Below are 26,079 nucleotides of genomic sequence, written 5' to 3'. Positions count from 1 at the left end.
TCATTGTCCAACCTACCTCAAAGATGTAGCCACAAATCTAATTGATAGAATACTGAAAGTTCAATAAGACAATCCAAATTTAGGATCAAAACCAAACCTTGGACTAACAAATGCCCTTTTAAGTATAAATAAGGCATGTTGCTTTGCGTCTTTAAGCCAGCAGTTCCTCCCCCTATTTTCCTTCCATAGGACAAGGCTGCCCACCTGAACTTCTCATCAATAAAGATTGCTCACTTCCTACCAGCTCAGAATCCCATAGCTGAGAACCACTGATTTTAGCCCTTGAGAAGTCCACAGGGTAAGCTGGAATGAGGAACTTCCTAACTTTGTAAGAATTCTTTCCTGGACTCCTCTGTGTCCCCTGGTGACCGAGTACACAAATTTATTTCCAACTGTGCTTAACAAACTCAGAGGGAATTTACTCACCTTTATTAGCATAAAAATGTCCTCACATCATGCTTTCCCCTAACTGGCTTCATTTTCTTTCTCAAGCTCAGCCAACGCAAAACAAAATCAGCTCCTGGGTTTTTACATCCTGTGACTTGTACTTATCAGGCCTATTGCTGCCAGTGGGTGGGTGAAAATTGGGAGCAAGAGGATAGTGGGCTGGGCTGAGCCTGACTCATTCCTCCTAGTTTATTTGGCTCCTGATGTCAAAGACCAGTATTCTATTTCCTATATTAGATAGGGGCAGAGCTGCCAGCTGGGAACAGCTTGCCCTCTGCCCCTGCAATAAAGCCAAGCAAAGTTTGACTTGCCAATTTTGTGCCCCATCAGAATATCCATGGGCAGAGACTTTCTCTACTTAATTAGAATCTATCTTAGTGGGCCCGCTAGGCCATGGGAGCCCAAAGATGCTCCTACACAGCAGTTTTCTTTCTTTCTTCTTCTGGTCTGGCACTTGCCTTGTCAACAGGTGTGATCAACAGTAAGGAAATACACAGTGCCAGTGCTCCCATTCTGGTCCAGGATGAAAACTTGCTACCAAAAAGATGGCACTCACAGCATTAGGCAGGCTGCCATGAAATCGTCCTTCCTTGGCACTGGTGCCCATGGTGAGCATCTAGGCAACTTTTGATTGGGCACCATGCCCTCCAAACAGATGGGCATGAATGTAGGCAGGCAAGAGACCATTTATTTATATCAACTGTATTTGCTGAGGGCAGGGTTCCCAGCTGGGAACATCAAAACAGCTCTTTGTCCTAGCCGTCTGCAGCTCTGATGGAGGTGAGGCAGCCTTGCAAATTCAGCTGGATTAATTTTGAAAAATAAGAACAATGTTTCTATGGACACTGGGGGACATTTTTGGCTCTCTTGAATGGTTCAGAGCACAGAGCAGGCTGAGCCCAAGTCATTTTAATAAAATCTCCCATCCCTTTTGGATTTGGTGGTAGAGAGCCAAGAAAGCTTTCCAAATCAGGCCAAATTTAGGTGAACAGAGTTAAGCCCCACATGGAAGCCAGCTTTGTGAGTCCTTTCACACACAATGGCAGTGGCTTCCAGAAAAAATTAAGCTGAAGTCACCCAAACGCGGGTGCTACAAACGGCCTTCTGGTTGATCTCCCCACTGCACTGTTTTTCTAAACAACCGTTGACCTTCCTATTGTTCCTCCTGTAAATGATGAATGAGATCAAATGTAAGCTAAAAACGTAAGGGTAACATTAGGGCCAACTTCCATGAGAGATTCAGTTGCCTTTAAGGGTAAATAGATAAATTTTAAAAGAAAGAATTATTATCTGCATTTAGACATCTGAGCAATTGTTGAGGTCTCTGAAGAGTCCAGCTTTATTAGTAGTGTTAATGGCATTCTTTGCAAATGCTAAATAAGACAATGGATAAAGATGTGTGACTGGAGATCCCTCCCAATTCCTAGTCATTTTCTTTTCTTGATGCCAATTTTTTATAACGATCCTGGAGACAGGTGATGGGATGGACCTGTTACTACCATGGTCTTTAACGTGAACAGCTGCAGGCAAGAACAGACTGAGATCAGCAACACCACTGCAGTGGTTGGAAGGCAGTGTAACACAACGGGAGCTGATGGAGGTGACAAAAAGTTATAATCAGAAACATCATCTTTCTATAGCATAGATTTTGTTGATCGTCATTTTTTTGGTTGAAAGGATCTGAAAAGGGAAACTCAGAGATATTCAAATCTCCACCGAGTTAAAACCTTTAATTAATAGCACATAACAAGCAATAGTATGGATCAGGTGCTCAATGATTGCATTTATTAAAGAAGAGCAATTGATTCCATGTTGTGGCCATGGCTCTTTCTGGGGTTTCCTACTAAGTGTGATCAAACCAAAAGGACTATAGATTATTAAATCCAAATCAATATTTTTGCTGGCAAAAGCAAAGCATTCAATGAGAGGGAGGACAAAGTATCCTATTTTCAAAAGATCTCAGTTCATGTATTATTGATGCAAAGATGATCAGATAAAAACTGGAACTTGGCAAGCTGTCAAATAAAAAATGCAGAGTGAATCAAAAATTTATAAAATAGTATTGAGTTATTACAATTCCATTATAGACACCAGTAATCATTTTTACTGAAACAAACCTCTTCTGTGACTGTACAGCTGGGATGTTAGGGTATGAGGATTTAGGACTCGACCTCATTTGGAGGGGAGAATACCACAAAATTAAAAATTAAATATGAATAGTAAATGATTTAGTCATAGTTCAGTAGCAGATTGAATAAAAAACAATAGAGTTAAAAAATAATGGCAGGATTTTCTTTCTTGGGCTACATTTTGCTGACTTCCTTGAAAAATTACTGGCATTAGATTCAGAGCAGGAGGAACTGCTTTACAGAATCTGTAAACTTAATTTATGCATGTGCCAAGCACATGCAAAATGCAAGACACTGGGAGGGGGGAATGATTTGTGAGATATTTTGTCAATTATGGATTTTCTTTTATAGGGAAAAAAAAATCCCAATTCTATAGTTTTATAAGCTACTTCATTTTATGTAGGAGATTTCTCCCTCCCTTTTTGGGATTGAAGCTCTGACAAGGCCAGAAATATATTCAAGAATGGAAAGATGGCTGTCACCATTCCTAAATATTCTGAAGGTAATTGCCAACCAAAGTTAGAGCATCTTGACATAAAACATTCCTTCCGCTTGCAAGCCGATTTGTCCATCCAGAATCAAATAAATAGCTATAATTATAAAATCGCACATACTGATACCTAGTCAGAATTAGGAAAATGACCCTGAGGACATGTGACAGGGAAGCCTGCTTTCTGTCCTTGGCTTTTCCTCAGTGCCTGGGCAGAGCACAAAGATGGTCTCTTCAACTAAAAATGACTCCAAAGCAGGATAAGTATAGAAAACAACCAGAAGAATCAGCCCTGGGTTCTCCTGCTTGAAGGCTAAATCTGAAAATTGACATTATTATAATGATTTAAACATAAAATAGCTTTATCTTTAAGAAACAGAATTGAATCTATGTAAATGGACTTTAATCAAGAGGCTAAAGGGGGAGGTCTCCTTGTGGTTCAGTGGTTAGCAAACCTGACTAGCATCCATGAGGACACGGGTTCGATCCCTGGCCTCATTCAGTAGGTTAAGGATCCAGTGTTGCTGAGGTGTGGTGGTCACAGATGCTGCTGGGATCCCGCATTGCTGTGGCTCTGGCACAGGCCAGCGGCTGCAGCTCCAATTAGACCCCCTAGCCTGAGAACCTCCATATACCTGGAGTACAGCCCTAAAAAGACAAAAAGACCAAAAAAAAAAAAAAGAAAAAAAAAAAAAGCCAAAGGGAGAAAATGCTTTATTTCATCAGACCCAGAGCCAAACTACCCCACACCATAAGCCATTCTATTCTATTGGGGATGGGAGAGTGTGGTCAACATTAATTGGATTTTGACAGGCAAAACCTTCATGTGAATTACGTATTTGCCCATTAGCTTTCATATTACACACTGAACACCTCACCTAAAGTGCTGATGCCAAGAAAACCTGCAGATTTCATCAATGCCTATGCATGAAAGAGCACAAAAAAACTTAGATTCTCTATCATGACCTATGAATTATGTTGAATCATTATTTTTGACCTGATGTTTCATTTAGGTCACATGGCTGCTTTCAAAGAACACTGGAAGAAATGAAAAAGCCAGAGGAATTTTCATTTCTCACCTAGAACCAACTTTATAAAGTTCCCATGACACTTGCGTATGTCTTGGGTAACTGGTTATACACTCCGTAGTGTTCATCTTCCCAAGATTAGGGTTAATGATGCAGTGTTGGCCTTCCTGGTCACTAGATGAAGAATCAGCATAAACTAGATTAGGACTAGAGACACCTCCAGTGAGAAAACAAACATGTTGTTTGAAATAGGCCTGTTGTGTGTTGTGTGTTGTGTGCCCTACCTCACCACAGTCCAGGCCGGAAAACAGAAACAAGACCAAGTATTTCACAGAAGGGAGGGAGTTGGTTACATGGGTGTAGTATGGGCACAGGCCCTTTTGGACAAAGTATAAATAAAAATCTCTGGGGTGAAATACTTTCAAACTAGAACACGGGAGTTTGATCGGCTTAGCCAAAAAAACCAAAAACTCTGGTCCAGCATGCATTTCGGCCATTTGAATTGCCTGACTCACTTCTGTTGGGAGGCATAAAAATCTCTCTTCATTTCCTATTGTCAATTGCAACATGGAGTAGCTGAAAATTGTTCAAGCAATTACTGTGTTTCACCAACCGGGTGCCTTTGGCCATAAGGGCATAAGGGGCCTTTGGGGTTTGCAATAGCTCCACTGTCATTTTCCTTCATTGGCTGATCCCGGTACAAATTACTGATGGCTCTGAGAGTGTGTCCTCTCGCTCACTGGAAGGGAAGTCAGTTCCTGCAGAAATGCTTCACTTTTAGATGCATCGTGATGAGGGGAGTAGAAGGTGGTGGTGGTAGGAGACAATAGGGACAGAGGAGATGGCTCCCCCCAGTGCCAATCAGGCCACCGCTGAGTCCTGTTGGTTCTGCCTCCTAATTATCTCTCAAATTCATCCCCTTCTTTATTCCCATGAATTTTTCCACTATGTCCCTTCAGGCCATTTCACTCCTCAGCTTAGATATCACAACAACTTTCTAACTGGTTCCTCTGCCTTCCACCCAGCCTTCTCCTAACCGTAATTCTCATAGCAGTGGTTCTCAGCCAGGGGTGAACTGCAGGCAGCAGCAGCAGGCATTTGGAAATGTGGGAGAGTATTTTGGGGTTGTCATGATAATATGCGGTGGGGGAAACACGCTAGCATTAAGGGGGCAGGAACCAAGGACACTGAAATACCTAGTGTATTCATTTTCTGTTGCTGTGGTAATGAAATACCACAAACTTAGCAGCTTAAAACAAAACCCATTTATTATCTCACAGTTCTGTAGGTCAGAAGTCTGACAAAAGACTAAAGGCCTAAAGCCAAGGTTTTAGTAGGGCCCTGGAGAGCTGGGGGGACCCCTGTCCAAGCACAGTCAGGTTGTTGGCAGAATTCAGATCCATGGGATTGTAGGACTGAAGCTCCAGTTTCCTTGCTGGCTCTCAGCAGGGAGCATTCAAATCTTCCAAGCGTCTCCCACATGACTTGGCTCATGCCCCCCTTCATCTTCAAAGCAGATAATGAAGGGTTGAATTCTTCTTACACCTTATGTTTTCTGCCTTTTCTTCTGCCACATCCTTCTCTGACTTTTGATTTCCTCTCCATTTTTAAGGGCCCATGTGATTAAATCAGGTCCACCCAATCTAAGTAATCAAGGACAACCTCCCAGGTGGAAGGTCCCATCTTACAAAGTCCCTTTTGCCATGTAATATAACATACTCACAGATTCCAGGAATTTGAACATGGACACCCTTGGGGATCCATCGACCTGCCAACCACACCTGGAATGATCTGCACAACAGAGAATGTCCCACCCAAAATGCCAATGGCAGCCTCATTGAGAAATATGATGTCGGCGATCTTTCTAAGATGCAAATCTGACTTATCTTCCTCGCCTTAAAATCCTTCAGGGGATCTTCATTGCCTTCAAGATAAAACCCAAGGCAGGAATTCCCTATAGTGCAGCAGGTTAAGGATCCAAGGTTGTCACTGCTGTGGCTTGGGTCACTGCTGTGGCATGGGTTCAATTCCTGGCCCAGGAACTTCTGCATGCCACTGGCTCGGCCAAAAAGAGAAAAAAAAAAAAATAAAGATAAAATCCAAGGCAAAGTCTTAGTATTCTTAAAAGAAAGAGATTTAAGAGCTATCATTTCTTTAAGCCTCTAGCTCATTGTTACTATTCTGCCTCTGCCTCTTAGCTCAACCACACTAAATGATTTTCTGACCATCTTGGGTGGTCTCTTACCTCTCTCTTTTTTTTTTTTTTTTTTTTTTTTTTTTTTTTTTTTGTCTTTCTGCTATTTCTTGGGCCGCTCCCATGGCATATGGAGGTTCCCAGGCTAGGGGTCGAATCGGAGCTGCAGCCACCGGCCTACGCCAGAGCCACAGCAACGCAGGATCCGAGCCGCGTCTGCAACCTACACCACAGCTCATGGCAACGCCGAATCGTTAACCCACTGAGCAAGGGCAGGGAGCGAACCCGCAACCTCATGGTTCCTGGTTGGATTCGTTAACCACTGCGCCACGACGGGAACTCCTTACCTCTCTTTCTTTACGAAGACCCTTTCCTCCCCCTGAGCACTCTTTCCACACTTACCTCCCTTAACCTAACTCCGTCTCAATTTTCAGGTCTTTCCTTAGATCTTACTTCTCACGAAAGCCTGTCTTTACCCTTCGGGTCTGAGTTAGGCACCTCTCCTACATGCTCCCAGAGTGGCTGCATGCCCACCCACACCATTCGCTACACTGTTTTGTGACTTCTTGCCTGTTTGCTGGGTCCCCCACAAGCTCTAAGCTCTAAGAAGACACTGATGACATCTTTTTCACCACTGCATCCACAGGACCCAGCTCACACCTGTTTCACACTTACAGTCTCAGCAGCATTTTATCTAAACTTTACGTCTGCATGAAGTCGGGCGTATTATTATTAAATCAGCATTACAGAGGAGGAAACTAACTCAAACAGGATAAATAATCACAAAAGCATGTGGCCCACTGGTGACAAAGCTAAGAACCTAGTCTAGTTTCTGATTCTCAAGCCAATACTATGATATTTTCTGAACCAACAAATAGCGTCTTCTGGTTTATAAGGCATTATGTTGTAGAATCCTCATAACCTCATATAAGATAAAAATGTTGACCCCTTTTGTTAAACATGAGGACAGAGACTCATCAATGTTAAGTGACCAAGATCACACAGTTTATGTGGAAAATGCAGAGCTAGAAATCCAGATATTCCATTCCTCTCGTTTTAATCACTTCACCTATGAACTAGGAAGACGGCAGAACCTGGAGAGTAGAAGAAACCATCCTGGAACTTTATTATCAACTTTTTCAACTCATCATCTCTCCCCTCCCTGCTCACACGTAAAGAACTTAAACCAGTGAAAAAACTGTTTCGATGAAAAGGGAACTGCTCTATTCATGAATCATTTGTATGTTATGCATGTGACGAAAAGAAAGAGAAATATATTATGTGAATTTTACCTCCAAAAAGATGATGGTTGATGAATGATGGCAATTACCTTAAGAACAAATATTGGTTATCTCGGTGATCAGAACAGCCCCGTGGTATAAAATCTAACCTATGGTAGAAACGGCTGTCACCATAATGGACTAGTCCGGACTCTTCTGCTTCTTTTTCAGCCAGCCTCCAAGACAGCCTCCCTTTGCCTTCATCTTTGGTAACACATCCTTGTATAATCCCTCCCCATATTGAATCATGGCTGACCTACAGCAGCAACAGAATACTGAAGAAGTGACCACGTGCGCTTTCAAGGCTGAGTCATAACGGACATCTGCATCCTCCACTTGGGTCCCCTGGATTGCCTATTCTAGGGGAAGCCCTTCATCATCATAAGAGCACAAGCAGCCCTGTGGAGAGGTCTGCGTGAAGAGGAACTGTAATCTCCTATAAAGAGCCAGTATCTATGTACTACCATGTGACCAAGCCACTTTGGAAAAGATCTTCCAGCCCCAGTTGAGCCTTCAGGTGATTGCAGCTCCAACCTTCTTCCTATCCATAATCTCACAGGAGTGGTTCTCAGCCAGGGGTGAACTGCCCTCAGCAGCAGCAGGCATTTGGAAATGTATGAGAGTGTTTTGTGGTTGTCATGATAATGGGGGGGGAGGGGCATGCTAGTCTTAAGGGGGAAGGAACTAAGGACCTAGAAAATGAGAGAGAGAAATGATAATAACTAATGATAATAGACACCATCTATCAAGCACATGTCAGACGCATGAGGTTTCTGGATGTCATGTAATTTTCCTCATCTCACAGAGCTGATAAGTGTGACAGCTAAGGCCACACCTGGATCTATCCATCACCTAAGTCCAAGTTCTTAATCATTATGTAAAACACCAGAGAAGGGATCACACAAACCTGGGATTTATCCTGAGCCTTATCCAAGTTTCCACTTAGTGCCTAAGCTAAAGAGAGGCAAAGCAAGCTGAACACAGCTCAGGAGTCATTGTCCTGTAGATTCTGTATCTAGCTAGACCTCAACTCAGTACTCCTCTGAGATCTGCCTGAAAGAACTGAACTCCAGCCCACACCTGATTCTCTTGTCTATGAAACAAAGCAAAACCCAAAACAAAGGTTTTCAGAATGTTGTTATACCAAAATATCTATTTTCATTGTCCTCAGAAATAAGCTTTGCTAAACCAGTACCATATCTGGGTGGCTCTCAGAGGAAGTTGTAGAAAAGAAGAAAAACCATGAGACTCATTCTGGCTGGGAGTAAGCCACATTGGAACAGAAGATTTTGGAGGCATGTCCTCACTGGAGACAAGTGAGGCCAACCCACAGTTGAGGACCATACCTCTGTCACATCAACTGTGTCTTAGAGAAGGCTTACCATCTCATGATATCTTTATCTGAAAAAATGAGCATGAGGCATATATCTCACAGTTATTGTGAAGATCAATTGAGGTACCATTTGTGGAAACACCCAGCAGAGTACTTGCTAAATGTTGCCGGAATTTTCTTTTCATCAAGAGGATTTGTTTTGTTCTGTGTCTCAGTGCATGAGACTTCTCTCCTCAAGGAGGTTATAAGTTGTTTATGATGAGACACTCTCTTTTTCCTGTTCTGTACTCCACACATCACTTATGAGCAGGTAGTGCTTGATGTGCTAATGTGGTGGGCTGTGCTGGGCTCCACAGGGATCATGTTAAACAAGCCAGCAGGCAACATGCTTTCTGGAACGGTGCAATATGCCTGCTTCTAAACCAGACAGCAATAATATGGATGAACACTTCAAAAGTTGGACAGACAGATATCCAAGCTCATAGGCTCAGTGACTTTAAGAAACAAGCCTATGGATACATATAAATATTTTAATCCTACAAGTCAAAAATAGTGTCAATGGGTATAGGAGGCCTGTTAACAGGATCTACTCCTCCACTATCTGATCTAGGCAACCATACCCTCTTTATGGCCCTTTTGACAAGGAAGTCCAAGATGGCCACATTTCAAACCATGTGACCCAATCACCCTACTCAGCTGCACAGCTGGGTGGACCAGGGCTTGCGTCTTAAGATACAACTAGGCACAGACTGAATAACTGAGCCAATCAGATTCTTTTCCTTGGATACCTGTCTTAGTCCATTTCGCTGTTGTAACAAAACACCATAGACCTACTGATGTAGAAATATTTATTACTCACAGTTCAGGAGCCCAAGTAGTCCAAGATCAAGGTTCTGGAAGATTCTTGTCTGATGAGAGCCCCCTTCCTCACTGATAGCCATCTCGTCACTGTGACCCTGTATGGAGGAGGGAATAATAATAATAATAATAATAATATTAATAAGGGCACTAATCCTATCATGAGAACTCCACCTCTGAGACTTCATCACCTCCCAAGGGCCCCCACCTCCTATACCATCACACTGAGTAGTAAATTTCAGCATGTGAATTTGAGAAGGAACATAAGCATCCAGTCTCTAGCAGAACGTGAACTTAGAAATACTGAGAGAATAAGGCAGTGCCCATTGGCGTTAAAACTGAAAGAGTACTGTTAGGAGGGAGATTACAGTCAGAAATAAAGACTGCAGTCAGATGGCCCATATTCATGTGCCAGCTCTGTTAGTTCCTACCTGTGTGATCTTGGGCCAGGTACTTTACCTCCCTGAATCTCAGAGTCTTCATCTGTAAAAGGCGGATGATCATAGAACCTGACTTTGCATGATCATAGCATAGAGATTCAAAGAGTATATGACTATGGAAAGGATCTGGAATGACAGCTGACATATAGCTAGTGCCATGCAAGTGATAGCTAGTATTACCAGGTAGACTCCAAGATAAAGGCAATCCCACGCTTTGTGCAAATCATTATGAGAAAACAGAGACTATGGCTAATACTGAGGGAGAATGGGGCATATGCAAGGAGAAGCCATGAGTCACAAAGACCTCTTAGCTCATGAGAGAGATACAAGTCATCTTGAAGATGACTTGCTTCATTTTCCTTAAAATAAACTCCCTGGAGGATGGGTCAACTTGACTATTCTCCAAGCTGAGCAACCTAAAGAACCTAAAACTTGGTTCAAGAAGGACCTTGAATAAGCAGAAGCATTGTGTCTTTATTGCCAGGAAGTTCACAAAGGCTTTGATGGAAATAACATATCCCAGTAAAGAAAAAAAATGAGGCTCTGAAAAAACCCATCAGTATGCCCCTTACGTTATCATGAATTTCTGGTGCAAGCCCCCAGTTGGCACATAGGAGATTTCTATATCTCGCCAAGTGATAACCCTTATCAAAGAGACAGAGTCTGAAGCAAAGAATGCCTTGCAGTCCCGATAAGCTCCAAGGCGCTGGGCCAGGGTAATGGACCATAGGCGATGGAGCGGAGGTCTGCCAACCTCAATAATACAACATTGTTGCTGCATTGGAAAATGCTTTAATTTACATTTTCAAGTGCAAAATATTTTCCCCTCATGCTTTGGCTAAATTAGGTAGTTAAAGTCTGTGAAGTGGCAGTAATTGGAAACAATGGATTTTATATTGACATTTATTATTTTAGTGGAATCTATTTTACATTTACATCAAACATCCAAGGACCCTGAAGAAGTTTCTTTTGCTACTGCATTGCCATTTAATCCTAATAATGCACTTCGAATCCCCAAGTCTTGATTATAATTACATCTTTTCAGATAGAGTAAGAGATGGGACTGAGATAAACCTTAATGGCAATTGCACCCCCGTGCTTTCCTTCCCTTTTGTTGAACTTTCAATTTCATAAGCTGATAATTCGCTCAATATATTTTTACCCTAATTTTTTACAGTTTCCTGTTGTTTTCTAATTATTTTTATATTTTGACCTTATGTCATCAAAAGGCTACTTACGAGCAAAGATCATGGTTTATAACCTCATAGCACTTGCTTTGAATCCAAGCATGTAATAAGAATTAATAAACATTTTATTGACTATTCAAAATACTTTAGTGTTATCTTACAGGCAATGAGAAGCAGACCATAGGGGAGGCAGATGGAAGGACCAAACTCCAGTTTGGTACAAGGAAAGACTCATAGAGCTGCTCAAGTTGGTTTAGGCTGACTGCAAAAGTGGTGAGTCCTCCATTCCAGTGGTGTTCAAACAGAAATTCAGTGACCACTTGATACTGAGGAAACCAGCCAGGAATTAAAAGGTTTTGAGTAAAAAAAAAACAATTGGATCAGACCTCTAGCTCCATACCTTAAAACTGTGCAACAATAGCCAAGTTACTTACCACTGTAAGCCTCCCTTTCCTCATCTTTGGTGGGATAAATAGTCTACCTCTTATGAAAAGTGAGGAAACACATGCATAGAATGAACCAGATGTCCTGAGGGTCCCCTAAATATTCAGTGGTTCTTTCTCCCTTAAAACAGCCCATATTTTTCATGGTTGGGAAAGGTCAAAAAGTACCACTTCATTATTGACTGACAATTAGAGAGAGACTGAGAAAGGTTTTAAAATAGGTCAAAGACGGCCATTAGAAATAAACATAGATTGCATACCCTCCAAATCACAAGAGAAACTGAAAGCAACTAAGAACAAAGGAAAAAGAAGAAAATCTAAGATAACAGAAACTATGAAGTAAAATAATACAACAAAAATAACATATTTATTAATGCAGATGAAAGCATTAGTAAAGCCTTTACATACTTTATCTCCTTCAGTTTCCACCTGTCCTAGAGGATGGCATGATCGTTATGCCCATTTTACAGGTGAGAAAACCATGGCTTAGGAAAGTAGAAAATTCCTCAATCTACCCAAATTTGAACAAGGGCAGCCTAACTAATGGCATCATCCTAAATATTATGCCACCCTGCAGGAGCAAAAGAAGGATGCATATATCCAGATGTCTAAATATGCTCACAGATTTATACTGGTAAGAAAGAATGGGTCATAAATACATGAAAATGTTAAATAGTATTTATTTATAGGTAATGCATTTATGAGCAATCTTAATTTTCTTTTTTACCGTTGTCTGTACCTTCTGAAATTTTCTGCAGTGAGCATATATTTTTATAGTCAGGGGAAAGGCTGTAAAATTTACAATAGATTGTTCCTTTTCTTGTTATACTAGGAAGCCTTAAGTCATGGTATAAAATTCTTGAGATTTTCATGGGATTTATGCTTCCTGAGGGAAAATGTTTCCAAAGTGTTCTCATTATTTCTTCCAGTGGAGCCAGAATTAAAGCTAGTAGATGAAATGGTTTGTTTTGTTGTCTCTAGTATACGGATTTCAAAACAAAAAAAGAAGGTTTTAAGTCAGAGGAAAATTAAATAATCTCTCATCCTATGTTATATTTTGATTCAGAGTAAAAATTTTAAAATACAGTTGTCAAAGTTCTACAACGAAGTTTGAAGCACTGGTGTAAAGCCTGTCTCATCTGAGGAGTTCTAAGAGAACCTCCAGGAGTTCCCTGGTGACCTGGCAGGTTAAAAATCCAGTGTTGTCACTGCTGTGGCTTAGGTCACTGCCTTGGTGTGGGTTCGATACATAGCTTGGGAACTTCCACATGACCAGCATGGCCAAAAAAATAAGAGAACCTGGAGTTCCTGTCGTGGCTCAGTGGTTAATGAATCTGACTAGGAACCATGAGGTTGCGGGTTTGATCCCTGGCCTCGCTCAGTGGGTTAAGGATCCCACGTTGCCATGAGCTGTGGTGTAGGTCGCAGACATGGCTTGGATCTGGAGTGGCTGTGACTCTGGCATTGGCTGGCAGCAACAGCTCCTATTAGACCCCTAGCCTGGGAATCTCCACATGCCATGGGTGTGGCCCTAGAAAAGACAAAAAGACCAAAAATAAATAAATAAATAAATAAATAAATAAATAAAATAAGAGAACCCCCCACATCCAGGGAAAGGCCCCACCCAAAAGGCAGCATGTGTGAATGCATATCTATACACTAATCACCTGTTCACAGAGCAACACACTCTTCCTCAAAGTATTTCCATTCCATCAAACCACATAAATTACCAGAAAGCCTCCTAGCATTGAGTCCAGCCCTTCTTTTGCAGCGAGGAAGCTGAAAGCCATAGGGCTATGTCACTTTGCTTCTAGCCTCACCTCCTTAGACCAAGACGTAGCTATCCCTTATTGGGATTCTTCCTTATTGATCTGAGTGCACCTACCTGAGCCTTGCTCATATCCACTTACCACCATGCTGATCACCCAACTCCCCCACTCGTGCCTTCTTACCATTCTTAACATAAACAATGTTCTTACCCTGTTCGACAAGGTCCCCCCTAACCTGACCCAGCCCACTCACATTATCTAAATCACCTCTTCAGTTCTCTAAATTACACCTGCACCCTTCTATTTCCCAGTCTTGCCATTCTACCACTCACCAAAGGATCATCACACATGCTCTCTCCCTCCATCTGCTCTTCCCCTAAATAATTTCCACTCAGAAGCCTTCCCAGATGCTAGTCCAAGTCAGATCCCTTTCACCTATCATTTATGTGTCCTTTGCTAGCACTCATCACAGGTGTAGCTTTACATTTCTATGTCTGTTTTCTCCCACGAGGTTGTAAATCTCAAGAGGCAGAGCTATGTCGTTTTCATCCACCTCTAGCCCCATGCCTGGCATGTTTTAGGGCTCTATCAACATTTGCTGGATGAATAGCACACAGTGAGTCTAGGACAGAGCAGGCTCAGTGCTTCAACCCACACTATTTCTTTTATACCCTTGGGGACAGAAAAAGAATCCCTGAATCCCTGGAATCCCAGGAATCTGTCTACTCTACATTGTCTAAAGTAGCTTATTCCTCTCCCATCTTAGAAATGTGGTTTTAGAAGCAGTTGGGGAATTAGATGTCATCCAATCAATAGTCTCATTTTATAACCAAAGAAACAGGGGCCTGGAGAGTTTACATGCTTTTCTCAAGGGCACACAACCAAGAGTGACAGGCTCAGAACCCAAATCTAGGAATCCAGTATTGTTTTCTATAGAACCCATTATCTCTTCCATGTAAGGCTACCTTTAACCATCAGTCATATCAAATTCTTTTTTTTCCTCCAGGACTTAAACTGCCAGACCTGGTCCCTCTGACTTCTCTCAAAGTCTACTCTCCACCCTTAATCCCAAGTCCCATTGACTTCCTTCATTTTACTTAGACTTGCAAAACTACTTGCTTGTGTTTGCCTCAACATATTTCCCTGACATTCCGAACTCCAATAAATCAACCAGTGACACAACTGCATTCAATCCCTCTTGTAACTTCAGAACTAAGCTGAGTACCACAGGTAATCCAGGAAAAACACAAGTGTCCTTATGACCGTTAAGAAACAGAAAAGCTACTTAAGAAACTAGGGTTTGCACACCTCACAGTACTGGGGTGGGGGAAGAATAATGATAGTAATCAAGCTTTTAAATATAGACTCCAAGTGCTACAAAAATTCAGCTGAAGAGAGATGGAAGATAGAAGATGATTTTGATCTTGAAGGAAGGGAAGAATTTGGACTTGCAGAGAAGAGAGAGAAAAAGCAACTCATCATCTTCCAACAAAAGATGATGCCTCAGAAAACCTCATCAACAAGTTCTGTAAAAATCAATCAAATGAAGAGCAGAGCCAGGTAAGAAAAGTAAGAGTCTAAGGTCTTTTCCAAACGCCACAGGGACAACTGACAGTCAAGTTAGGGAGGCATGGAAGACAGTATGACTCTCTGATTCTGCCATGACCTCTCATCATCATCTTTCCCAGGTGTCAGTATTAATATTTAATAATGGTGTTGACCATTACTGAACTCTAACTATATATAGCATGCATTGTGTAAAGTGCTTTGTATATATTGTCCCATTTATTCTCACTTCATTCTTCCCAAATTCCAATAAGAATAGGTGTGTTATTATATTTACTTTTTATGAGGAAACTGAGGCTTTGGCAGAGTAAATAACTTGCCAAAGAAGACGATGTGGTTAGACTACATAAAGACTATGTGGCTGGACTACATAAAGCCAGTCAAACTCTGACCTCAGAGCCTGGGAAAAAGTAAAAACAACTGAAACATTTCTGATGCATTTTAGAAAACCTAAATAACAGCACACAGCATGAACTAAGACCATCCATTCCACCTATTATTTCTAGATAATTATAGATAAATTTTCCTGAGCTGTGCAGGAATAGAGAGATGCAAAAGGGTCCGTTCCCACAACTTTAAGGTATTAGAATTTCATTAGTTTAAAATCACTGTCATAACTAAGAGAGAGAAAAACTATATGTATCTGAACTGGCAGTCCCAAAACTACATGAATTCCTCTCCATTCTTCCACCGACACTGTATTGTTCCCTCCTGATGTTAATAAGAGCATTTTTAATATACTCATTGCATGTAACAGAGATAGAGGATGTAAACTGAAGCACTGAAGGAAAGAAGAAAGGGAGGAGGGAGGAGGAGAGAGGAAGGAAAGGGGGAAGGAGGAATTCTGAAAAACTGTCTTCCGTTATTATCAAATGATGTTAGCCAATGCCTCTATCTTCCCTCCATCTCAGGTAATGTGTGTTGACAACAGTGACACCTCCTGGCAAGAACAAACTTGATCTCCTGCAGGATTTCATTTTGCTCACTCACTGGAAATTACTCTTTTGACTCTTGTTGCCTCCAGGTGTAATTTTCCTTTCCTTCTCTGTAAAAGTGTACACTGACATGGCCCATCCTCAACCTCGTAAACTCAATAACTCCGTGCTGATCTGACCACAGAACTCCACTATGCAGAGCCCCCGAGTTTCATCCTGAACACGTCAGCATGATGAGCCCAGAGACCCAATTCACAGTCTTCCTACTTACAGCTACATTAAATATAAATAAAGCAAACTAAATACCAGCTACTGAAAAATAGTTCAATTAAATCCTACAATGAGAGTGCCTCTTGATTTTAATGTGTTTAATCCCCTGGGAAACATGGCTGGAGTATGCCTTTCTTTTCTTGTAGAATGCTTTTTCGGTCTCAGATGTGTGTAAACCATACAGCCACCAAAAAGATTTGGTATTATTGTTCACCAAGAACAGTAAAAGATTTGTTTAGTGAGTTTGAAATGTATTGTTTCATCTCATTTGCAGAACATTCTAGGGTGTGATTCCTATGGTTCCTCAGCTGGAGTATAGCATATTGGAAAATATAGTAAGGTGTTTTGTCCCTTTTTTGAAAGAAGTGCAGCATTTTATTTGTTAAACTAGACCACTGAATAAGCATCTTTGAAGGAAAGAGGCATTGACCAATCACAGGAGAGAGTGAAGGGTTCAGATCCCATGGTATTCTCAGATTTTATAAATAGCTGAGGGCTTCTGTTGTTCTCTCTAGAAGGAAGGCATTGAGTAGTTCAAAGCATGAAGAATTTACCTTGAAACTGGGTTTGCTTCTATTCCATTCAATCTGCACAATGTGAATGTTTGGCTAACTCAGCCTTGTGAATTCACAGGTTGGAAAATGTCTATGAACTTTCCCTTAGTTATGCTTTTATTTTGAAAGGGTTCCTCTGAGAGACCTGCACACTAATCTCAGGTGAACCTGCATCCCAAATTAATAAAAATTCAAACCCTTTCGCCTTCTCACATCTAGTTTTTTTTTTTTTTCAAATAAACCTTGGAGATTAGATTATGTCTTTGCTATGCATGAACAGAAAACACTTGTATTAGAGTGAACAAAAGCCCTTCCAACTGATCAAAAAGGAAAAGGCAGTTAAGTTGTGGAACTATATTTTTGCTTCTGTTTTGTTTTTCAATGAAAATGTGATTGAAATTTCAACTTCATTCCAACACAGTGAAGATTCCAAACCTGGTCATTTCAATTCATTCATGCAAAAGCTAATTACGGTGGGAGTAGCCAATTCCCAAGCTCTCTACTTGCTTTAAAACACACATGAAAGGGGAGTTCCTGGTGATGTAGTGCTTAGGACTAGCACTTTCACTGCTGTGGCTCAGGTTCAATCTCTGGTCTTGGAACTGAGACTCCACATCAAGCCACTGCATCAAGCCAAGGCCAAAAACAACAACAACACACCACATGAAAGACAGATGACAGGACTAGAAGAATGTGTTTCATGATTAACGGAGCATCGAAACGACAGCTCAGGATCATGCCAACACATAATACACAAATAATGAATATATGTTTAGACTTCATTAAGTAGTTCATTCATTTTGTTGCCAATGAATAAAGTGTGAACAGCGGGTTAAGCAAAACGCTAAATGTTGAGAACAAGGATAACCCTTGCCCTCAAGTGATGTCAATCTAGCAGGGGAAGAAAGGTTTGTTTGGGACATGCATATACTAAAAATTATTCATTGTTCATCTGAAACTCAAGTTTAACTTAGTGTCCTGTATTTTTATCTATTATATCTTGTAATCCCAGGAGAGGGTAAATGAGCAATTTCAACACAATGTGAAGTGGTAAGTGAGATCTGAATGCTAAACAAGAGTATAAGTAGGTTCAGGTAAGCCATACTTGGGTACCAGGATCTGAAAGATAAATAGGAGTTTACCAGGAAAAGAGAAAGAGGTAAGGATTTCAAGAAGAAAAGGAAGCTCAAAGTTCACATGGAACCAAAGAGACTGGCGCATGCCTATCACTGTTATTCAAAATGACAGGACCTAGGGTGATAGGGCAGGAGAGATTAGCAAGTGCCAATCAGCGGGGACCCTATAAAGGCATTTGGGCATCTTTAGGACAGTGGAAAGTTGTAAATGTTTCTAGGCAGAGGTGTTATATAACCAGATTGTGATTTAGGAAGACCATTCCGGGTGAACGGTGGAAAATGGACTGACAGCTGGCAAGATGAAAGGCAAGGAAACCAGTTGAAATAATTTGTCTAAGTGATGCTGGTGACTTGAACTAAAATCCTAGCAATGGGGATGTTAGAAGTGGGTAAATTAGAAAGACATTTGTAGTAGAAATAGATTAGGAAATAGGCACAAGAAGATTTGATGACCAGTTGGATATGGGGTTGATGGAAAGGAAAGAATGAAGTATAATAAAAAAATAACATTAATTATAGATCAGCCACTATGCTGACTGCTACATACATATATGTACCAGTTAATGAAACAGGCATTATTATTCCTATTTTATAGATTATAAAGGTGATATTTAGAGAGACAAATAAGTAATTAGCCTATAAATCTAGTAATTGGTGCAGTAAGGATGATGACCAGGTTTGGAACTTGAACCAAGGGCTGAACAATGGTACAACTGACCAAGATTAGACATATAGGAGGGTGTACATTTGTGAGAAAGATGCTGAGTGTCTTTTTAGCCTTATTGAGTTTCTGGTACCCGGGAGTGATATCTGAGGGGAACTGGATAGATAGGTTTAGGGTTGGGCCAAGGGATTGAATCTTGGATAGGGAGGGAGTCATTAGAGTAGCACTTAAAATCAAAAGTATAGATAAGATGAAAGTATAGGTAACTGCGAGATTATAGATAATATGGCCTAGAGAAGGTATACAGAATGAACCAGAAAGGGGTTTAGGGAAGAATCCTGAGAAATACCAAGATTTAAAATCATGCATAGCCAGAGTAGTAGAAGAAAGCCAGGAGAACACTGTGTAAAAGATGAAAAGAGGAAATGTCAGCATTGTGATATGAGCCATGTGAGATGTGCTCTTATATAGAGGCAGAAAAGAAAGGTTTCGAAGCTAATTAGTTGAAGTAAAAGGAGTTGAATTAGTATGTTTAGAGTGTATACTGGTGTACAAGGAGAGACAGATAAAACAAAGAGGATGGTGGCAGTGTGAACTGCTGTGTATTGTTGCCAGCCCAGCAACTAGGCAGGATAAAGTCAATTTCAATAAAGACTAAACTGTACATTCTAATAAAGTTCAATAAAGACCTCCCATCACTTATATGCGGAATCTAAAGTATGGCACAAATGATCCTATCTACAAAACAGAAACAGACTCATAGACTTGGAGAATAGACTTGTGGTTACCAAGGGGGAAGAGGGGAGGAAGTGGGATAAATGGGGAGTTTGGGGTTAGTAGATGCAAGCTATTACATTTAGAATGGATAAGCAATGAGGAGGCCCTACTGCTGAGCAAAGAAAACTATATCCAATATCTTGGGGTAGACCATGATGGAAGACAGTATGAGAAAAAGAATGTAGGTATATGTGTATGTGTGTGTGGTGTGTGTGTGTGCGCGCGCGCACACACGCATGTATACATGTCACTATGCTGTAAATCAACTATACTCATAATAAAAATAAAATAAAAAAAGACCAATCCTACTCCTGGTTGATCTAATGACAGGGATGCTCCCACCCCATGCTGATGATATTTTGTGAAAAACAAGCATAGGGGTGGAGTCATATTCAACCAAGCAGGCTTTACCCAAAGGAAAAGTCTGGGGAGATGCTTTGAGGGAGGAGGAGATTCAGTTGACAGTGATCCCAAATGACTGACAGAAGGAAACTCAAAGTTTGCAGAGAAGTAACTGTCAATCCAGACTAACAGTGACTTGAAATGCTATGGACTGTAAAAGATTCTAAAGTGTGAAGAAAAAGAAAAAGTTCTCTAGACTCTAGGAAATAATGTAGTTATTTCATGTTTCTAGCAGTCAGCCCAAAGGACACACGGACTTCCTCTGGTGCCCCAGGAGTTGACTTAGGATCAGAACTTAGATGAGTTACCCTGGACTCAGAACTTAGGTTGCTCTTACTGTCTTACTCTCGTCCAAAGCACTGGGCCTGCCCTGAGGAGGTCCTGAAAGGAGAACAGGGAGTTGGATCAATGACCAGAGTAATGGAGGCTTCGGGCCATAATTGTTCCAGTCCAGCAGAAGTCTTCTCAAGGCAGATGGCAAGCTAGGTACAGGTAAACACAGGTTAATATTACTGGGATCACTGCAGATACCAGACGACACTCTTCTTCCAATTCAATAAAATAAGGACTAAAATAGCCCAGTGGGTTTAGCAACTACATTGCTACCCTCTTTCCAAGAACAATTCTGATGGAGTCAAGAAGAGAGAAGAAAAACTGTGTTGGGTTGAAGTTGGAAAGGAGGTGAATAAACAGGCAGCATGTGAAAACAATGGTTATAATAATAAGCTCAGTTCTAAACAAAAGGATAGATATGTTAACCCTCAAACATGGTGTCTGCCTATTTGACCTCTTATAGAAGGTCAAAATAATAAATTCCTAGAAAAAAACTTTTGGGGGTTTCACTGGTGAGGAACCTAATCTAAAATCAGTAGTCATATCCAACCAAAAGCTCTTGAATGAAAGATATTTTTCATGAACGTTAGATTTGTTAAATTAGACACTGAAGAGGCATAATCTTTCATATTAAATGATTTGTATCTTTTGGGTCCAGTGTGAAAGAATGTTTAAATTAATTTAACTTGCTTTATTCCACTGACTAACATATGTTTATACATTTCTGCCTAATACGTATTCTAGTTGACACCAAAGTGCTCTTCTTTAAAATTTTCCTGCAACCAGATTATCAGCTGTCAATGGCTCCTCCACTCTCACTTCATTATCCTAAATTAGTGAAGTCTTATTCCTATGTAATAATTATATTTAGAGATACATGTAATAGTTCTTACGTTCCACTCATGGTTTCCAAACTTGAAGAATAAAATGTAAAATAGGCATTGTTCTTGCTATAGGGGCTATCCAGCAAGAGATTCAACTTTCTCCCTCTCCGCAGAGAAGTAAGTCATACAGATACGTTTACACTCCAGTGACTAGATTCTTTTGCTTATAAGAAAAAGACTGGTTTTTCCAATGTAGCCAAAGAGATGTTTTGATGTATTCTCTTTCTGAGACTTGTCTCCCCAGTGAAATGGAACTCATAGGGCCAAAAGTAGGATGTCGTAAGAGAAAACTGACGAATGAAAAGACTCATCTCTGCACTTCTGATTTAACAGCCTTGATGAAAAGGACCTTTAAAATCCAGGGCTAAAAAAAAAAAAAAAAAAAAAAAAAAAAAAAAAAAAAAAAAAACAGGGCTGCTTTTATTCCCTAAGGATCAGGTGAGAGGTCAGAGCCTCATTAAGGGTAGGAACACAGTAGTGAGGATCTGCTGGACCACCTGAAACTCTGCAACCAAAGTTGACAACTGGTGCCTTCTCTAAGAACACGGCAAGCAACTAGAAACAGAAACATGGTAGCAACTGGATCTTCATCTAAGAGGAATTAGTTACATCACATCCAATGCTCTCTATGTACTTCCTGAGAAAGAATGTCCAAGATCTAAGAACTGGTAACTTCAGGCCAAACATAAGAGATAAGGATGAACTAATAGGTACCAAGTCGATATCTTCCTTTTGGTCTATCATCTTTATTCAGTAGGATTATTTTTCTTTTGTTACATATTTTGTGCTTATGATGTCGAATATGAAACAGGCAGCTAGACTATTCCAACTAGCCTAGAAGAGCATTCACAGAATAGAAGTTTTATATGCAGTGGAGGCTCATTCGGCTGGCTGGTGGGCCCTAATGTTCAGATGTTATAAGAGTATCTTATTCTACTAGTTTCCCACTACCATTATAACAAGTTACCACTTTCTTATTGGCTTAAAATAACAGAAATTTATTCTCTCACAGTTCTGAGGGCCAAAAGCCCTAAGTCAGTATCCCTGGGCCAAAATCCAGATGTCATCAGGACCACACTCCCTCCAGAGACTAAAGGGGAAAATTCATACCCTGCCTCTCCAACTTCTGAGGGCTGCTGGCATTCCTTGGTTTGTAGCCACATCACTCCAGTCATCAAGGCCAGTATCTTGAAATCTTCTGTTCCATCTCCACACAAGCTTCTCCTCTGTGTGTTTCAAGTCTTCCACTGCTTTGCTCACATAAGGATACATGTGATTGCATTTAGGGTCCAACTGGATAATCCAGGAGAATCTTCCCATCTCAAGATTCTCAACTTAATTACATCCATGAAGACCTTTTTTAGAGCCCAGTAAGGCAAGGTTCACAAGCTCTAGGGGTTAGAATGTGGAGCTCTTTTGAGGGCCCATTTTTCAGCCTACCCCACACTGAAGTCTTGCCTATGCACAAATAGAGGCAGAAATCCAGTCCAAAAGCAAGTGACAAGCTATCAGTTTATTCTTCAAACTTTGTTATATCCAGTTATTGGGAAAATTCACCTAAGAGCAACCTTTCTAGATGAATAAGATGCAAAAAACAAACAAGCAAACAAACAAACAAACAAAAACCCACCTCTTTGGGCCACCACTTTGCATCATGCTTTAGGAACAGTTTAATACGGAAGTGAGAATGAAAACAGAGAAATGGAATCTCCCTACTTCCTCTAATTGTGCTACATCTACCCTCACTTTTTGTCAATTTAGCCGGGTGGGTGAGGAGAGGAGAAAGAATGGAGTTTTCCACCTTTGGAATTCAGTATATCCTTAAAAATCCTTATAGAAACTCTGACAAAGTGAAAGCCATTTGCTTCCGTATTGGAAGAGGACATGCGTCCCTGGGGTAATAAAACTCAACTCAATTCAATTCACAGCCCAAGGGAGGATACAGAATTGGATTCAGAGTTATACCATTCAGAATTTAAATACATCAAATTCCTAATATCTCCAAATGTCATGTTGGTGAGTCATCCAGGCAAGATGATGTGGTGGATGAGATTAGGGGTGGGGACAGATCAAGAGCAAAAACAAGACTTGAGAGCCTGCACCTCCAAAAGAGCCCAAAGTGACCCCAAGCCTCAGGCAGAGAGGAAGATAAATGGTTCAAGTGAGGTCTTCCAAGGGAAATCTTTGCTTTTTGTTTTCACCTTTTACTTCTCTTCTATTAAGTATTTTCTTGTCCTATAATAAATGTGATATTCTGAGCAGGTATGAGTAAGAGGCATTGTGAGATTTAGACCAGAAATCACCCAACAGAGCAAACACATGCACGCACGCGCGCGCGCACACACATACACACACACACACACACACACACACACACAGAGCTATCCTCACACTGAAGACTATGTGAAGACGCCCCTGTACTGCATGGAGGGTAAAGTGACTCATGAAGCTAAATTGTGCTGACTGTTTCTAATCCCAGCTCACCAGGGATTTAAATTGTACAATGAGGAAACGACTTGTTGGATAACTTCCAGAGTTTGTCTTAAAATTTAATTGCAGCCTACCTAACACTTTTGCAAAATATATACATTTTACTTACGTTTCTTAGTCAAAATATTCCTCTAACCTTTTTTTTTTTCAAGTAAGTGACAAAAGTGTTCTTGTTGTAATTAATGGAGTACAAAAATATTGGGGAAACATGCCTAAAGGCTTAAACTATAATTCTATTACTAATATATTCCCTTGGCTTGCCTTTTGAACTCTGCTGCCTCTTGCCTTGCAGCTGTGTTTAATGAGTGGAGAGATTATTCAAATGAGCCCACAGTAGCGCATTAGTTCTGAGGTGCTCACCATCTTGAACAGGCATCCTCTCTCGCAACCATGTGGTTAGAACAGACCATCCCTCTTTAGTTACCTGGTATGTGGTGATATAATTCTGTAGACACCAGATCATATCCCTAGGCATGGAGAGAAGCTACTAATGATCCTGTGACCCAACAAAAGGACATCAGAAACAGCCTTCAAGGTGAAAAATGAGAAGATTTCTATACCAGCCTCTACCCAGCTTCACCTTTCAACTTGTCACTACCTGTCAGTGATGGAGACTGTTAGTGTCTAGTAATGAAAACATGCAGCTGTACAAAGCTATCTCTTTAAAAAGCACTGTTTGTGGGCATATGGCCTTTGCCCCAGCTAATATTGAAATGCAACCCGTTGCAAATGGGCAGGCCAATGTTTAATGATTTTTAGAATGTTAAAATGAATTTCTACTCATGTAAGATTTAAAAGTAAGAATAACTCTCTAGGGGAGAAACCCTTGAGACAGTTACAAAGTTGCCAAGAAAATTTAATAAGAACTAATTTTGAACTGATAAGCATTCAATCCAATATGGCAGGATTAAGCAATAAGAATTCTTCCTGGGAATTTACAGAGAGATAAGCATCTCATGAATAAGTAAATTCTGAAACAGGAGGCTACAGGGTGTTTATTGATTTTGAAATCATTTGTTTGAGAAATTGCCCTTGAGGAAAAGACTATAATGGCTGATAATATAATAGTTATATTCAGAGACAACCCACTTCTTTGGCTGATGGGAGAATATAAAGATTACCCACCCAATACAAAATTTATAAGCGAAAATTTAAATTGTAAAACCCAGGTTACTCATTATCATAATCTTCCATTTCCTAATTTCTAGAAGTTAATTTTCAGATGTAATACAAAATTCAAAAATAAGTAAAAGCTAAATAACTGAAATTCTCAGTTCACTAAATACTTTTGCTACAACTGGAATTGAGAAATTTTTTTGGAAAAAAAGACTCTCTCCAGGGACATCTAAATTCCATACCCATTAATACTAATTCTTTACGCCATCTGTATCTACCTCTGCAACTCAGGATGATTAGAATTAAAATTTGGAGGAAGTTTCTGAATCACTTCAAAATTTTAAAAAACAAAATATTCTTTCAATTTACCCTTCTCAGGGGAGACAAATGCAATCACTTTCAATAATGGCTGGAAACACAAAGGTTTTTTTGGTCAGAGTCAAATTCTGGGTCAGAAAATTCCCATATGACATCCTGTGTTTGCCAATAATTTTAAAAATTATTTTCTTCTAAACATTTCTCATGAAGAAAAACCCCCAATTGCCACCTTCCTTAACTGATATCCAACATAAAGTGAGAAAAGAGAGTTCCATTTAGTTGCCCATAATGACTCAGTTTCTATAATAATACTGTCTTCCATGACCTGATGAATCACTACTGGATTCCACACAAGTGGTAAGATGCCCAATCTCCCTCCTTACCTCTAGTTTTGGAGAATGAGTTTTTCTCAAAAGCAACCTCCCTCTTCCTCTCCTCTCTAAATGTTATCCTTTCTTATTCCTTCTGGAACCTTATTGCATCAATTGTGCCCTCTTCTATGTCTATCCTTGCCTCTTCTGTTGACTCTTTAGCTTTAGCCCACTAACATGCTCAAGTGATATTACCACACTAAAAAGTAAGATCATCCTCTCTCAAGTTACCTATTTATCTCCACTCCTATTCTTGAGTAACTACACCATGGTCTCCACACACTCCATACACCGCTTCATCCTTTGATCCATTTTCCACCAACAAGCTGAAATGTCTCTTAAACCTCACACATGTGCAACCACCTCAGATTCTCTTCAACATTTGATACTACAAGGTCATCCCCTTAATCCTTCTCTCTGCCTTCCATGACCCTGCATTCTCCTGGAAAGTCCTGATCCTGGCAGGTCTTCCTGCTGGACTCTGAATCTGAAATACCAGCCTATTTTCTCCTCCTAAAGAAATACTATGTCCTTCAAGGTCAACCTAAAATGCCACTTTGTCTGTGGAATCTTCCTGGACTCGGTCCAAAAGAAGAAGTCATCCACATCTTGTTTATACCTCTTTAAAGTCTTATGACATAAACTGGAACTTCCATTCATTAAGT

The 26,079-nt window shown here is 40.5% G+C and overlaps 1 long non-coding RNA gene across 1 annotated transcript in view; it reads right to left on the bottom strand.

The window, feature by feature from the left end:
- The window catches only part of LOC102160458, a 569,575-nt gene that overhangs the window by 222,007 nt on the left and 321,489 nt on the right, over positions 1 to 26,079 (bottom strand). Inside the window, exon 3 of the long non-coding RNA XR_002344204.1 lies at positions 9,761 to 9,857. This is a non-coding gene — a long non-coding RNA (uncharacterized LOC102160458). The remainder of the gene's footprint in view (positions 1 to 9,760; positions 9,858 to 26,079) is intronic.

Source organism: Sus scrofa, chromosome 5 (assembly GCF_000003025.6).
Source record: "Sus scrofa isolate TJ Tabasco breed Duroc chromosome 5, Sscrofa11.1, whole genome shotgun sequence".
Classification (NCBI taxonomy): Eukaryota; Metazoa; Chordata; class Mammalia; order Artiodactyla; family Suidae; genus Sus; species Sus scrofa.
Note: the sequence above shows the minus strand (reverse complement) of the source record. Positions and strands in the feature narration are given on the sequence as shown.